This window comes from Tenrec ecaudatus, chromosome 8 (genome assembly GCF_050624435.1).
Source record: "Tenrec ecaudatus isolate mTenEca1 chromosome 8, mTenEca1.hap1, whole genome shotgun sequence".
Taxonomy (NCBI): domain Eukaryota; kingdom Metazoa; phylum Chordata; class Mammalia; order Afrosoricida; family Tenrecidae; genus Tenrec; species Tenrec ecaudatus.
In genome coordinates, this window is record NC_134537.1 from 58,660,208 (window position 1) to 58,674,699 (window position 14,492).

The 14,492-nt window shown below is 38.8% G+C and overlaps 1 protein-coding gene and 1 pseudogene across 1 annotated transcript in view; one reads left to right on the plus strand and one right to left on the minus strand.

The window, feature by feature from the left end:
* RGS7 (regulator of G protein signaling 7) overlaps positions 1–14,492 on the plus strand; it is a 348,752-nt gene that overhangs the window by 138,351 nt on the left and 195,909 nt on the right. The window lies entirely within an intron of this gene.
* On the minus strand, positions 828–1,700 carry LOC142454586 (putative ribosomal protein uL10-like; annotated as a pseudogene).

A 14,492-nucleotide genomic window follows, 5' to 3' on the forward strand; every position in this document is an offset into this window, starting at 1 on the left:
TTGCAGTAGTACATTGATACAGAGCTGCCAGATGTTCAGGCTGGATTCAGAAGAGATATTATTGCTGATGTCAGATGAATCTTGGATGAAAGCAAAGAATATCAGATAGATGCTTACTTGTATTTTATTGACTGTGCCAAGGCATTTGACTATGTGGATCATAATACACTATGGATACCATTGAGAAGAATGGGGATTCCAGACCCTTAATCATACTTATACATGTATGTGGATCAAGAAACACTGTTGATAATCAAATAAGGTAAAAAGGTATGGCTTAAAATTAGGAAAGATGGGTATCAGTGTTGTATTCTCACTCAATTTTTATGCTGAACAAATAATCAGAAAGGATGGTTTGTATGATGAAGAATCATAATTGGAGTAAAGCTTAGTACTAACCAACCTGTGATATGCAGATGACGTAACCTTGCTCATTAATAGTGAGAAGAACTCGAAGCAGTTGCTAGTAAAGATCAAGGATTTCAGCCTTCAGTATTGATTGCTACTCAGTGTAAAGAATACCAAAACTGCACCACTGGACCAATCTGCAACATCATTGTAAACGGAGAACCGGTTGAAGTTGTCACGGATTTGTCCTTGCTTGGATCCACAATCAATGCTTGTGGAAGCCGCAGTCATAAGAGTGACACGTTGCACAAGACCCTTTTAGAGTATTGAAAAGCAAGGATGTCACTTTGAGGACCAAGGTGCACATGACCTAAGTCATAGTATTTCTCTCTCTCTCTCTTTCTGAGAACTAAACATTTATTTTTGTTTCCTCATTTCACAAATAAAGTTGGCTACTTTGGTGGCTTTTTGGTGACTAGTCAGAGACCAGATCCCATATGCTCATCTGACTCTTCCGATTCCTCCTTTGCTTCCTGATGGACCAGGACATAAGCAGCAGGAGCAGCAGCAGTGGTGGCAGCAGCCACATGGGCAATGGCCACAAACACAGATGGATCGGCCAAGAAGGCCTTGTCATTTTCAGCCAGTTGGAGGATGTACTCAGTATCCACAGACAAATCCAAGACCCAGTTGTACCCACTGATGACCGAATGGGGCACAGAAGCTGTAGTCGGGTAGCCAATCTGCAGGAACACGGTAACATTGCAGCCATCCTCCAGGAAGCGGCTGTGCAGAGCTTTTTCTGTGATGTCAAGCACTTCCGGGGAGGCTGCCACTGTCAAACACCTGCTAGATGATCATCCCAAAGGAGAAGGAGGAGATGGTTCAGCATGTTCATCAGGGTGGCTTCGCTGGTACTCACTCTGTCTCCAGCCTTGATCAGCTGCACGCCACTCAGGATGTCAATGGTTCCTCCGGCGAGCTTCGTGGTGATGCCCAAAACCTGGCAGAAGGCGGTCTTCTCAGGAGCCAGGCTAGTGTTCCGGGCCGGCACAGTCACCTCACCAATGGCACCAGCATGGGCGGCAGCTGGAACCTCGTTTGCCAGGCAGCATGGCTCTGATCTCAGTGAGGTCCTCCTTGGCGAACACAAACCCCACATTTCTCCAGATATGAAGCAACAGTTTCTTCAAAGCGGGCTTGTTCTCCAGGTGCTCTCAGATGGCCTCGCACATCATGGTGTTCTTGCCCATCAGCACCATGGCCTTCTGATGGAGGGACATGAGGATCTGCTGCATCTGCTTCTAGCCCGCGTTGTCTGCTCCCACGAGGTAGCATTTTGGATATTCCAAATAAAATTACCCAAAACTCTTTTTCCCCCAGAGCCTCATCCAAAACCAAACTACTTGAGAACAAGGTGAACAAAACCCCATTTGCCTCATTTACTACTCCAACAGTAATAGGATAGTCTGACCTTCTTTTCATTGTTGCTTTTCATGTATTTGGCTTGCTACCTCAAAATGACTAACAATCAATGCATTTCCCTAAAAGAATGAATTGTGAAGTGGATTATAAAGAACATTACCTGTTCACATCTTCAAAGACCAAAAAATGATCTCTAATACAAGTTACCACATCTTATTTATCAGATTTTAGATCTTCTTCCACATATATTTATACCTATAGCTCAACTTTCACTAAATCTAGGTAAAGCTAGCCCATTATGAACAGATGCAATAATCTTGTGCTTTAGTCACAAAACTAAATCTTCACTCACCCATTTCCTCCCACAAGAAATCACTATACCATTAATTGCTATACTCATTATCATTGAAACTAGTGGCCTTTTAATTCAACCCATAACATTATCTGTACAAGTAACAACTATCTATTAATTTACTTAGTTGGTGGAGCTACATTAGTTTTAAAATCAATTAGTATTACATCAGCTCTCATTGCAGTTATTCTTCTTTTACCTACTGTCTTACAATTTGCAGTTGCACTTGTTCAAGTCTGTGTTTATGCTTCTCTTAAGCCTTTACCTGCATGACAACACCTACCAACCCACCAAACTCACACTTATCGCAGTTAAGCATTTCATTCCTAGTAGAAGACTATTTTGAATATCAAGAATGATAAGCTGCAGCTGAGAAGAAAACAGCTGCTTCCGGAGTGGCCTAGGACAAAAGCCTGGTTGATCAAGATGAATAGGAGGCCAGGGCCTTCTGGTAGGAGCCATCCTACAGAGTTCCTCTGTCATATGTACATCAGTAGAAATGGTCCAGAGATGCAGAATGCATCATTGTATTTGAGTATTATTTAAAAGGTAAAAGGTTATATGTTTATGTGGATTCACAACTGATTCTCAATATTTTTCCTACTTGGTATTGTATTATAGGAATTCAATCATGGTTGCAGGACATTAATAATCATTACAAGTCTTGAAAGTCTGCTTTAAGCCTATATTTGATTAAATATGCTCAAAGGGGAGTAAAGGATTGCCTAATAAGATTTAATAGATAAGATTTTTTTGTTGTTGTTAAAAACCAAGGTATAATAAGGGACTTAGAAAGAAAACCCCACCAAGAACTGCTGAGAGAACAGGAATTTTAAATTTGAAGGGAAGACCTGCAGAAAAGAGACTCTTTCACTTTGGAAAATGTTGAGCAAGCACTTTTCCATTGGAGGTATCAAAGCAGGAAAGTCTGTGCCCAGCAGAAAAAGCCCCCTCTAGGACCGAAAATTACAGGGAGCATTGAGCTTAGTGTGCTCATTAGGACAACTAACGGGATCCACTTACTGAGTGCAAGTGGCAGGAAATGCATCAGTGAAGAGATAAGGTTGATTTGGACATGTTCCCTCAGTACTCCATCCACAGAGGCGAAAGGTGAAAGAGGAGGAGTTAGTCGGTCTGAAGCAGAAAATACTGTGTGATTATTGAGCCTATGGGTGTGGATTAGCCCCAGGGGATAGCTGGTCTGAAGTGTAGGGAGGTGTGTATGGATTCCCAAAGCTTGCAGCTGGTACCAGTTGACTTAGCATGGATAGCCAGGGCTGAGATGACCAAACCCAGTCAAATGAAGAGACATATGCTCAACTCTGTGAGCTGGTGCTCGTTGCCAGTTTCTATGATTAGCCTGCTGTAGACTTAACTTTGCATATGTGTGCAGATGACCAAAGGTCCAACCAGAAAGGAAGATTTACTACATCAAGCCTTCGCACTGTGATTTTGGGGGACAGAGAATTTGTATTTTGGATTTTTAAAATAGGGGAAGAAATAGGCAGTAAGTGGCCGGCTTATAAGCTTTTATGGATGTGTTCATAAAATGTTTTTTATAGATTGGATAGAAGCAACTGAATCCATCAGTATGAAAGAGACAGTGACTAGAAGAGCCAGGGGAGGCTGCCAGGAGCAGTGAACTCTCTAATGTAGCTTTTCGAATCAAAGTCTCTAACTCCTACCAATGGATGCTTCCCTCTATGGGTCTGGTAAGAATGCAGGGGAAAGTGCTGACAGAATTTACTTATGAGTAATTGTAAACTCCCTGGAATGAGATTCTGCCACACATAAAATGAATCATCGGGGAAGTAGAAGGAGGGATCTTATTACTAGCAAGAGCTAGGAGTGAAGTACAGCCTCTGGACTTGAGAACTCTGTACAGTGAACCTCCTGGATCGACATAATTCCATATTATCAGAGACCAAGTGCAGAGCATGGAACAGAGTGATGAATTCTCCAACCCACAGAGCAAGTTAATATGAGTACTTCTGTGCATGAGGTTAGCGTGCAGAGTTGCGTGCCTCTCGGCTCTTGGTTGGGAAAGTTGGCTGAGGTTTACTGGTGTAGAGGTGCCTCTTCACTTCATTCAGGGAGCTACGTTTGCTGACCCACAGAGCTTGAGCTGGATTCATTCTGTTTGAGGTTTACAGCACAGTGGTATGCACTTTGGGTATTTCTTAATAGACCCAAAGCTGTGTAGGATCTGCTGGTAAAGAATTACACTGAGCATTTCTCATCGATATTACAAATTGTTAACTTCCTTAATTAATACTTTTAATCATGAATTTTTTCGGTGAGTTCTGTGTAGCAATCACAATGGATATTAAAACTGAGAGAAATCAATAGAGAAGTAAAATAGATGATATGATTTAAGATAGTCCATATATATAATACTCTCACTCTGATCTTTGAAATTCATATTAGAATGTATAATAGCATCTATAGCTAAAATACCATTTATGGGCTTCAATTATGATTTCATCCAGCATGTATAGAAGCCCAAGTCACACCCCCAATAATTCTTACTGCTATTCTTCTAAAATTCGGTGGTTATTGAATACTACAAATTCTTATTCTCCTTGACCCTTTAACACACTTTATCGCACCCCCTTTCATAATACTTTCCCTATGAGACATAATTATAACTAGCACTATCTGATTAGGATCAAACCACTCAAACTCGCGGTCCACAGAGTCTATTCTGACTCACAGGGACCATACAGTGACTTCATAGAACTTCTTCTGTGGGTTTCTGAGACTATAATTCTTTAGGAGAGTAGAAACTCTCCTTTTTATCTCCCTGAGCAGTTGATGGTTTCGCACTGTTGAACTTGCACCGAGCAGTCCAGCACATAATCCACTATACCACCAAGACTCCTGTTTATAACAAATATTTAAAATTTCTCATTGCATAATTTTCTATAAGCTATATAATCATACTTTGTGACTATTTCAATTCAAATCTTTTGAAGTTGTATAGGAGCCATTGCAATTCTTGCTCATGGAAAAACCTCCTCCGTACTATTCTTCCTCACAAATACCAACTATGCATGCATTCACAGCCAAATATAATCCTGGCATGAGACCTCCAAACCCTTCAACCCTTAACATCAGCTTGATGAATTTTAGCTAGCTTAACACATCTAGCCGTACCACTCAGAATGAACTCAATCAGACAACTTTTCATAATTCTATCTCCGTTTTCATGAATCAATTTTAGCATATTGCTTTATAGGTTCAAATATATTAATTACTGTTCTTTTTAGATACTTCTTATAACCCAAGGCAGATAATTTTCATAATTATATATTTTTATTATAATATTTTTATTGACATATCTTATTCATTACAATATATCCATTCACATACATTTCTGTTGTTCAATCCCATTGGGTGGGGTTATAAATCATCAATACTATCAATTTCCCTTCCTAGCCCTTCCCCTTTCACTTCCCGTATCCTCAGGGAACTATTACTCCTGTCACTATCTCTGAGGGGTCATCTATATTGACTACCATGTACTAAGAAATATTAAATATATAAATAAACAAATGCAAAATTAACATGATTAATTAGGTATGACACCTAAAGACCTAACAGTAAGAGGAGGAAATCTTAAAGGACTAGAAAGTAGCTACGTGGTTCATTAGTGCCATACTGCACCCTGGATTTACCACCTCTTCTGTGTGGCCTTTTCTGAGAGACACTGTGTATTTGTCTTACTGGTGTACTTTGGGTCTCTACTACATCCACTCCTTTCATATGAATCTGGTTGCGTGTTTTTTGAAACCAAACTGTAGCATTAGATACTAAGGCCTGTGAGTATCCTTCAGTTTCTATAAATTTTGTACAGCCAAATACTACTAAAATATCCCCTAAATACAACAAAAATATTAGTCTTTAAAAAATAAAAGCACTATGGAAGTTACAAAATCTGTTGTCAATTTGAGACTTAAGAGTAAAGGGGTGGAGTTTAGCCTGTCAATCAGGTCGCAGCTTGATGACCTCATTTGGAGGCACTAAGGAGAAAAATATCTCGCTCGAGGCTGGACACTTGTTCACTCCCTGTGAGATATTTCCATTTACAAGACTCATGGAACTTCCCTAGAGCTCTGGAGCTGGAGGAGCCGCATGGAAACCCGTGCTGGTACAGAAATGCTTATACTACCACTGGATCCACAATACCTTCCTCCCACTGGCCTGTGATCTTCCTACATTTGACTACATTATAAGTGTTTTGTGAGTTTTTATAGATTGGTATCGGACATATGGGCTAATATCGGACTTATGGACTTGATCTGGAGTAGCCTCGGATGTTTTTTCAATATTTAACTGATTTTGTATATAAAGCTCTTTCTTATACATATGTGTTTATGAATTTGTTTCTCTAGTCAACCCAGACTAACACACACACCAACATTTAATACAAGTTCACATCATACACCACTGTTAACAATCAAACCTAGATCCCCATAATAGAAATCTTAGGAAAAAGATGCCACAAAACTAATTACAAACACATTTCTTTTAAAACACTTTCATATAGCATAAATTGTCAAAAAGAGCTTTAGCCAATGATAAAAAATCCACCATTGTATTTCAACAAAAAGAACTCTTAATGGCCAACCTTAGCAAAATTCACCCTCTAAATAAATTATTAACCACTTTTTAATTGACCTACTGACTCTATCAAATATTCAGCATTATGAAAATTTGGATCAATACTTGGAGTTTGCTGCATTCTATATGTACTAAGAGACCTTTTCTTAGCCATGCGTCAGACACAATAACTTCATTATCTTCAGTTATTCATATTTACTGCATGTAAATAGTGATTGAATTGTTCCCTATCTTCCCAACGAAGCTCCACTATTTTTATCTGCCAATATTCATGTTGGATGAGGAATTCATTTGGTTCCTACTTATTTTTTTAAAACATGAAATACTGGAATTATGCTTCTTTTTTCTCTTGTACCAACAATTTTTTAGGCTACATTATTCCATGAGGACAAATATCTTCCTGAGGTATTATTGTCATTACAAATACCCTTTCAGCTATCCTTTACATAGGGACAGTGATAAGTAGTTTTATTGTGCCAACCTGGCCAATAAGAACATGTGAGATTAAAAAGGTCACATTCTGATTGGATGCCAAAGAGATACGTAGCCAACCTCTCTCTCTCTTGCTATCTGGTGATTAGACCAGTGTGCAGCTGCCTTAGCTACTTCTCTGGCTCAACTTGCGAGCTACATTACCTGTGGGACACCCAACCCATTGACCCTGTTGCTAGAGCTTGAGGTTCCTTAGAGACCTGTTTTGCCACACTGAGGTGCATACATTGCTTGAGCTGGGGACTGTCTGATCTGTTCATCTGCTGACTATTGGTGACTCGCCCTGCTGTTTACTGCCTTTGTCCAGACTGCCTGTATTGCTCTACGGAAGACTCAGCTGTCTGCTTCCTGGACCCAGTAGCCCTTGTGAGTTGAAGGATTCCCAGTATATTAACTATTTCATGGAAGTGAGTTGAACTGAACCTTCTGTACTCTTCTGTGGACTAATTAGCTGTTATATTCCTTCATGCTATGAATCACATCTGGAATGACAGCTGCAGTTGGAGTCACCACCTGGTAAAGTTTACGATACTGTACTGTCATTCTCCAGGATCCATCTGTTTGCTTTGCAGGGCAAATAGGTGAGCTAAACAAGGATGTGGTCATAATCACCACCCCCTGCATCCTCCAAGCCTTTGATGGTGACAGTGATCTCTACAATTGCTCCAGGAAAAGCTCAAGTGATGTATACAGCAGCAGTGTGGTAGAGCAGGTCTCAAAGGAACCTCAAGCTCTAGTGAGATGGTTTATGAGTTGGGTGTCCCACAGATAGTGTATCTTGCAAGTTGAGACAGAGAACTAGCTAACACATTCACACACTGGTCTGATCACCAGAGATAAAGAGAGAGAGAGGTGGGGCTTGCTGGGTCATTTTTCTCTTTGTCCTCCAATCAAATTGCGATCCTATCAATCCCACATGTTCTTATTGGCTAGGTTGGCACAATAAACATACCTATCACAGCGAATGATCTAGTAAAATAGATCCGACTTGGATTTTCCATTGATAAAACCACCCTCATCCATCTTTTTCACTTTCTACTTTATCCTACCATTTATTAGAGAAGCCCTAGCAATAGTTAACTTGTTATTTCTTCATGAAATGGGCTCCAATAATCCATCAGGTTTATTCGTGTCCTTAGTGCACCTTTTTTTATTAAGGTTTTCAGAATTCAATAGATTTTTGTAATTAGTCCCTTGTCTTTTGTGTCTTTTGCTAAAGATTTACTATTTTGATGACATCTTGATATGCAGAAGCTAGTTATATCTATAAAATGTTATAACTAGGTTTGGGGTGAAATAAGCTTATTGTGAAAGTATGATATGGAATTTAATGTAGGTAGCTTTTAATCATAAATCAAATTTTACTTGTTTATAAGCATACAGTTATTAGCTTAATGTGGATTCTACACAAAAGAATGCATGTTTAATAATACAGGTATGCATATGTAGACAAACACTTAATGAATTAAATATATAAGAAAAGATCATGTTGGAATAGATATTGATAACATATCTGAAAAATACAGTTAATGATAAAATATCAGGAAATCATTTAATGACAATATCAGTTTGGGGTGTGGTGTGGATGGTGGGGCAAAGGGCCTCAGTCATTTTTAATGGTGTTCTGCAGAGAGGTTTTTCTCCATGTATATTTTACAAGATAATAATTTTAATACTGCAAAACATTTTAATAAGTTATACTCAAAATTACTAATGGCTGGTATAAAAATTAAATCATAACAAAATATAAAATGGAAGCTAATTGGCAATGATAACTAATGAATGTTCAGCTGGTTCACTTTCAATTCATATTACAGTAAGTAAATCTGCCACTAAAATTCAAAATAATATTTGGCGAAGTGGATAGAATATTAGCATTCATTATTTTGATATATGAAGTAATGGGAAAATGGCTAAGTGACAATTGAGAAGATAATGCTAGTTCTAACTCCTACAAGTTTATTGAGAATTGGTTGTAAGATGCATATGCAATTAGGAAATAGCATTCAGGTTTAATATGTGGTGGTGGAGTAAGTGAATTGTGGGGTTGAAATTATCTGGATACCCTAATATATCAGAAGACAAAGGACTAGTGTTTGTAGGAAAGAAACAAATATCGAATACTTCAATAGAGATGGCATAATATAGCAAGCACTGTAAGATCTTCTCAGCAACCATTGTAAAGATTCCATTAGGAGGGAAATACTGCACTTGACAGGGAGAAATTCAACTTAAAAAATGAAGTAGGCTCGTTTCTTAAAGTGGGAGAGAGGTAGCACTTGCTGAATGACTCTTTTCTGTACTGCTGAACAGTGGCATGAGCCACTGTGTAAGCCTTGCTCCTCTCCAGCTCAGCAGAGTTTTCCTGGCTCCTGAGGAAATCCAGTCAGCCAAGAACCCATCTCACTGACCTCTTGGAGCTCTTGTGGATAGCAGTTTGGGCAGCTTGGTGCAGTACTCAGTACTGAAGCTACACATGTAATATACAATAATATTACTAAAGGAGCAGAAATTTGCACCCAGAAGATAGTCTAATTTTTACTCTTTTTCCTTGTACTTCTACTTCCTCTCCTTGAGTACTCTTCCCATGTGTGGTAGTTACCTAGTCTGTTGTCAATTTGAGACTTAAGAATGAAGGGGTGGGGTTTAGCATGTCAATCAGGTCACAGCTTGATGACCTTATTTGATGCCACTAAGGAGGTAAATAGATAGCTCAAGGCAGGGCACTGATACACTCCCTGGGAGACATTCCTGACGACAAAATGCAGGGAGCTATACTAGAGCCCTGGAGGTAAAGGAGGCATGTGGAGAGCCCTACCAGTGCTGAGATGCTTCCACTGCCACTGGATCCACAAGACTTTCCACCCACTGGCCTGTGATCTTCCTGCACTTGGCATCAATGCACATATTTTTGAGTCTAAAGAGGACTTTATACATTGGTATCATATATATGGGCTAATATTGGATTTATGAACTCAATCTGGACTGGACTGGGATGTTTACTCAATATTCAGTTGCTCTTACATATAAAGCTCTTTCTTATATACATATGAGTCATCTCCCTGGATTTGTTTCCCTAGTTCACCCAGACTAAAACACCATGTAACACCACCTTCTTGAATATATGTATTTCCCACTAGCAGAAACGGGCCAGCTTGTAGACTCTGGTACACCAACTCTAACAAGGGCTTGTTTATGGTACAGGCATACTCACATTCATCCTGCCAAAGCAACAAATCTTCAACATACATACACTAAAGTCACATCGACTCCTTTGTCTATTATACCACTTCACTGCACATTCACCCATAACTGTTTCTCTTCTTTCTTCATGGAAAATACTTCCATGAAAACCACTAATTTTGATTACCACTCTTTTAAAATACACATTCCCATTATTTTGTCAAATATGTTAGCATAGCCACTTATTATTGCTATCATTACTTTTATTTTATTCGCTCCTTCCCCCCTCTCTCCACATTGCCCACCTAACCATGCCTCTCCCCTTCTCTCCATTTCACCATCATGTTTGTAAACTCTGAATAGACCTCTCCCATATCACTAGATAGAGCCAACAACATCTACATGATCCAGAAGCTCAAAAACTATAAATAGCAGTACCAAAATGACAAGGAAAAATAGTCAAACACAATCAACCTCCCCTCGAAATTAAGGAAAACAAACAGAAACAACCCAAAATAGCCCATACCAAATGGAGTACTATGAAGCAGAGGCCATGAAACTACCAGAAACAGAATTCAGAGGAATAATGATTAGGTCCTTCCAAGATATGTGTGGAACACTCATGAGGAAGACAAGAAATTGGAAAACTAAAATCTATAAATGAAATGGAACCTCAGAAAAACAAGCAATGAGATAAAAGATTTAGGTAGCAAATGAAAATACTAAGGACATAAAATTAAAGAAAAGAATAATTGATTCGGAGATTATAAAGATAATCAATCTGACTACAATCAAACAGAGAATCTACAAAATAAGTGAAGGGATCTGAGGTAAGCCTGCAAAATTATTTGGAACACTATCAAGAGAAACAGCCTGCTTCTCATCAGGATCTCCAAACAAGAAGAAACAAAGAAACCTGCAAAGAAAATAGTTTGAGAAATCACGGTCTCTAGCCGTATAGTGGGATATGCAATGAGCTACTAATCACAAGGGCCGCAGTTTAAACTCACCGTTTGCTCCACTGATAAAGATGAGGTTGTCGGATTCCTTAAAGATATAAAAGTCTAGGAAACCCAAAAGGGGCTGTTCTTTTTGGTCTTGTAGGGTTGTTAGGGATTGAAATTAACTCAATGGATGTGAGTGTTTTTCCTTTTTTGTTTGTTTGAGGGTATGTATCTTGGGAGAAAGACAAGGCTGTCTGCTCCCACAAGGATGTATGTCTTGAAAACCTTAGATAGAGTTGCCATGAGTCAGTTATTAAATTTCATTTTACTTCAGTTACCTAGAAATGGGATTGTTAGATCATGCGATAGTATTAATTCTCTCTGTTTTTAAATGCTTTAATGTTCTCCACAGTGGTCCACACTTACAGTCTTACCAGCGATAGAGAAAAGGTTTGGTCTTTCCAAATCCTTGTCAACATTTGTTATTGTCCGTGGGCTCTACTAGTGCAGTGAATTCTGCAATGAATGGCCAGCTAACCACAAAGTCAGCAACTTGAACACATGAGCTGCTGTGTGGGAGAGAAAGATGAAGCATTTTGTCCCCATAAAAATTTAGACCAGTGGTTCTCAATTTTCCCCGACACTCTAATACAGTTCCTCATGTGTGGTGACCCCCAACCATAAAATTATTTTCATTGCTACTTCATAGCTGTAATTTTGCTATTGTTATAAATCATAATATAAATATTTGATATGCATGATGTATTTTCATTGTTAAAATTGAACATGATTAAGGCATAGTGTATTAGTCTGGGTACTTTATAGAAACAAATCCACAAAAACTCATGTATAAGAGAAAGTTTTATGTAAAGGTTAAATGTGCATCAATAAAACATCCCAACCCAATGCTGCCCAAGCCCACAAATCCAACATTAACCCATTAACCCATATGTACAACACCAATCCACAGAGTCCTCCTCCATCTCACAAAACAGACGCAATGATGCCGACTGCAGGAGGAAAGCTGAGTCAGTGAGCGTGTAAACATCTCAGCGCTGGCAGGGGTCTCCACACAGGTGCTCCAGCACCCATGGCTTCATCGGGGTAGGTCCATGTGGCTTCTCCTCGGGGATGTCTTGCAGGAAGTGAGCCTTGCCAGCTGAAGCAGGGAACTGCTTAGGCAGCTTCATTCTGGTGCGATCATCACAAAGCAAGAGACCCAAGAACTAGAAAGGCAAGGTTGAAATTCAGATGGACATCCTACCTTAGCTGGAGCACCACCTGTGCAAACACCACAAATCTTTTCCCAAGTGATCTTCTGCTCTTTCAGAAATGAACCTACTGTGTCAAATACATCACACGCAGTAGCTGTCGTTTCAAGGGGTTTGCAAAAAAGAAACTCTCTTTAAAGTTGCCATCATTAATAAACATCACATAAACCAGTAACTGTGAATAGTTTGCAATGTCTGTAGAGTCATCAAGCTGGATACTAAATATTGGAAGTGGAGCAGATTTAATTTCCTGGATAACCTGAACAAGAATATCAGCAGACATGGCATCTATTCTTCTGAGGACAGTGTCTTTAGATAACGAAATTGTACAACATTTCATCATAAATTCGTTTCTGATCATAACTCGAACAACATTTTTGGTCACTGGCAACCATAAATCCTCAGCAATTGTGTGAGTTTTCATAACTCTGGCAATTCTGAGTGCCACCAAATATGAAGCTTCAATGACTGCTACATTTTGTTTGTGGTACTTGTCACCAGTGTCAAGTCTGTCTTTCTTGAGTCCATCAGCTTTGCTTCTGAAACAGTTGGTATCCTTGCCGGCAAAGCTTGGATACTTGGTATCAAAATGGCATTTTAGTTTGTTCAGCTTCGTAGATTCGACTGAGAGAACTTTACAACAAATAGCACATTTCTGTTTCTCAATTCTTTCTGTAATTATTGATGTAAAACCATACTGTAAAAAATCCTCACTATATTTTCTAAACATTCTTTTTTACACGATCCATTGTCATGGGATGATTTGCTAATGAAAATAATATATAGCAATAGTTTTAATAAGACTAAAGATAATGCATGGCATAGTTCCGTCAATTCAAGTCATTAAAGTTTCGTATGATTTATCATTCTCTGTTGTTTTTTACATACTTGTTACTATCACAAGGGACAGTATTCACATCAACCACAGCTGAATCTAGAAAGACAGATAGCATCGAGATTAAGTTCCCATGGAACAGATAATTATATATTGCAGTAATTGATGATTTTACAGTACATGACTTTACATTTATCCAGTAATTCTATTTCATGAAGTGTCATTTTACCTCCAATACTGCTGCTCTCAACACAGTAGCTGCTTTTAACAAAGGAGCTGCTTTTTACACAGTAGCTGCTCTCTAGACAGTAACTGCTTTTTACAGAGTAGCTGCTCTCTAAACATGTGTGACTGGTCCACATAAGTACATTATGGTGCCAATCCTGTCATGCACACCGGTATTTTTACGGGGTGTATGTGATGGCGTTGGTGTGATGATGTCGTCATGCCAGGTTCTCATGTGGGCATATCTGCATATGGGCCTGTTCTTTAGGGAATAGTCAAGAAATTCTGTATTCATTTATCCAGATAGAATTTATTGAAGGTAGATGAGGAAATTAAGTAGATTGAATGCTAATGTTAAGCAAATTGAATGAAGAGCAAAGGGTTGAAACCAACATGCTGATCTGTTAATAAATATCTTTTTTCTTGATATGAAATAATTTAGAGAAGTAGAGCGAGCAGTAGTTATTAAGAAAATGAGAAGTATGTCTTTTCTAGTGGTTTTAGGAGACCCTTGTGAAAGGGTCATTTGACCCTCAAAGGGTTTGTAACCCACAGGTTGAGAACTGCTGCATTAGAGTATAGAAATAGAAACAGAGTGAATCTCTCTATGCAGTTTGGTTAACATTAGCATTCAATCTACTTAATTTCCTCATCTAGCTTCAATAAATTCTATCTGGATCACTGAATGGGAACCTCTTTACTGTTCCCTAAAGAACATAGCCTAAGGCATTTCGGATAAATAGTACTGATAAAATGATTTGCATTCTGTTACATATTCAGCATATTTTACAGCA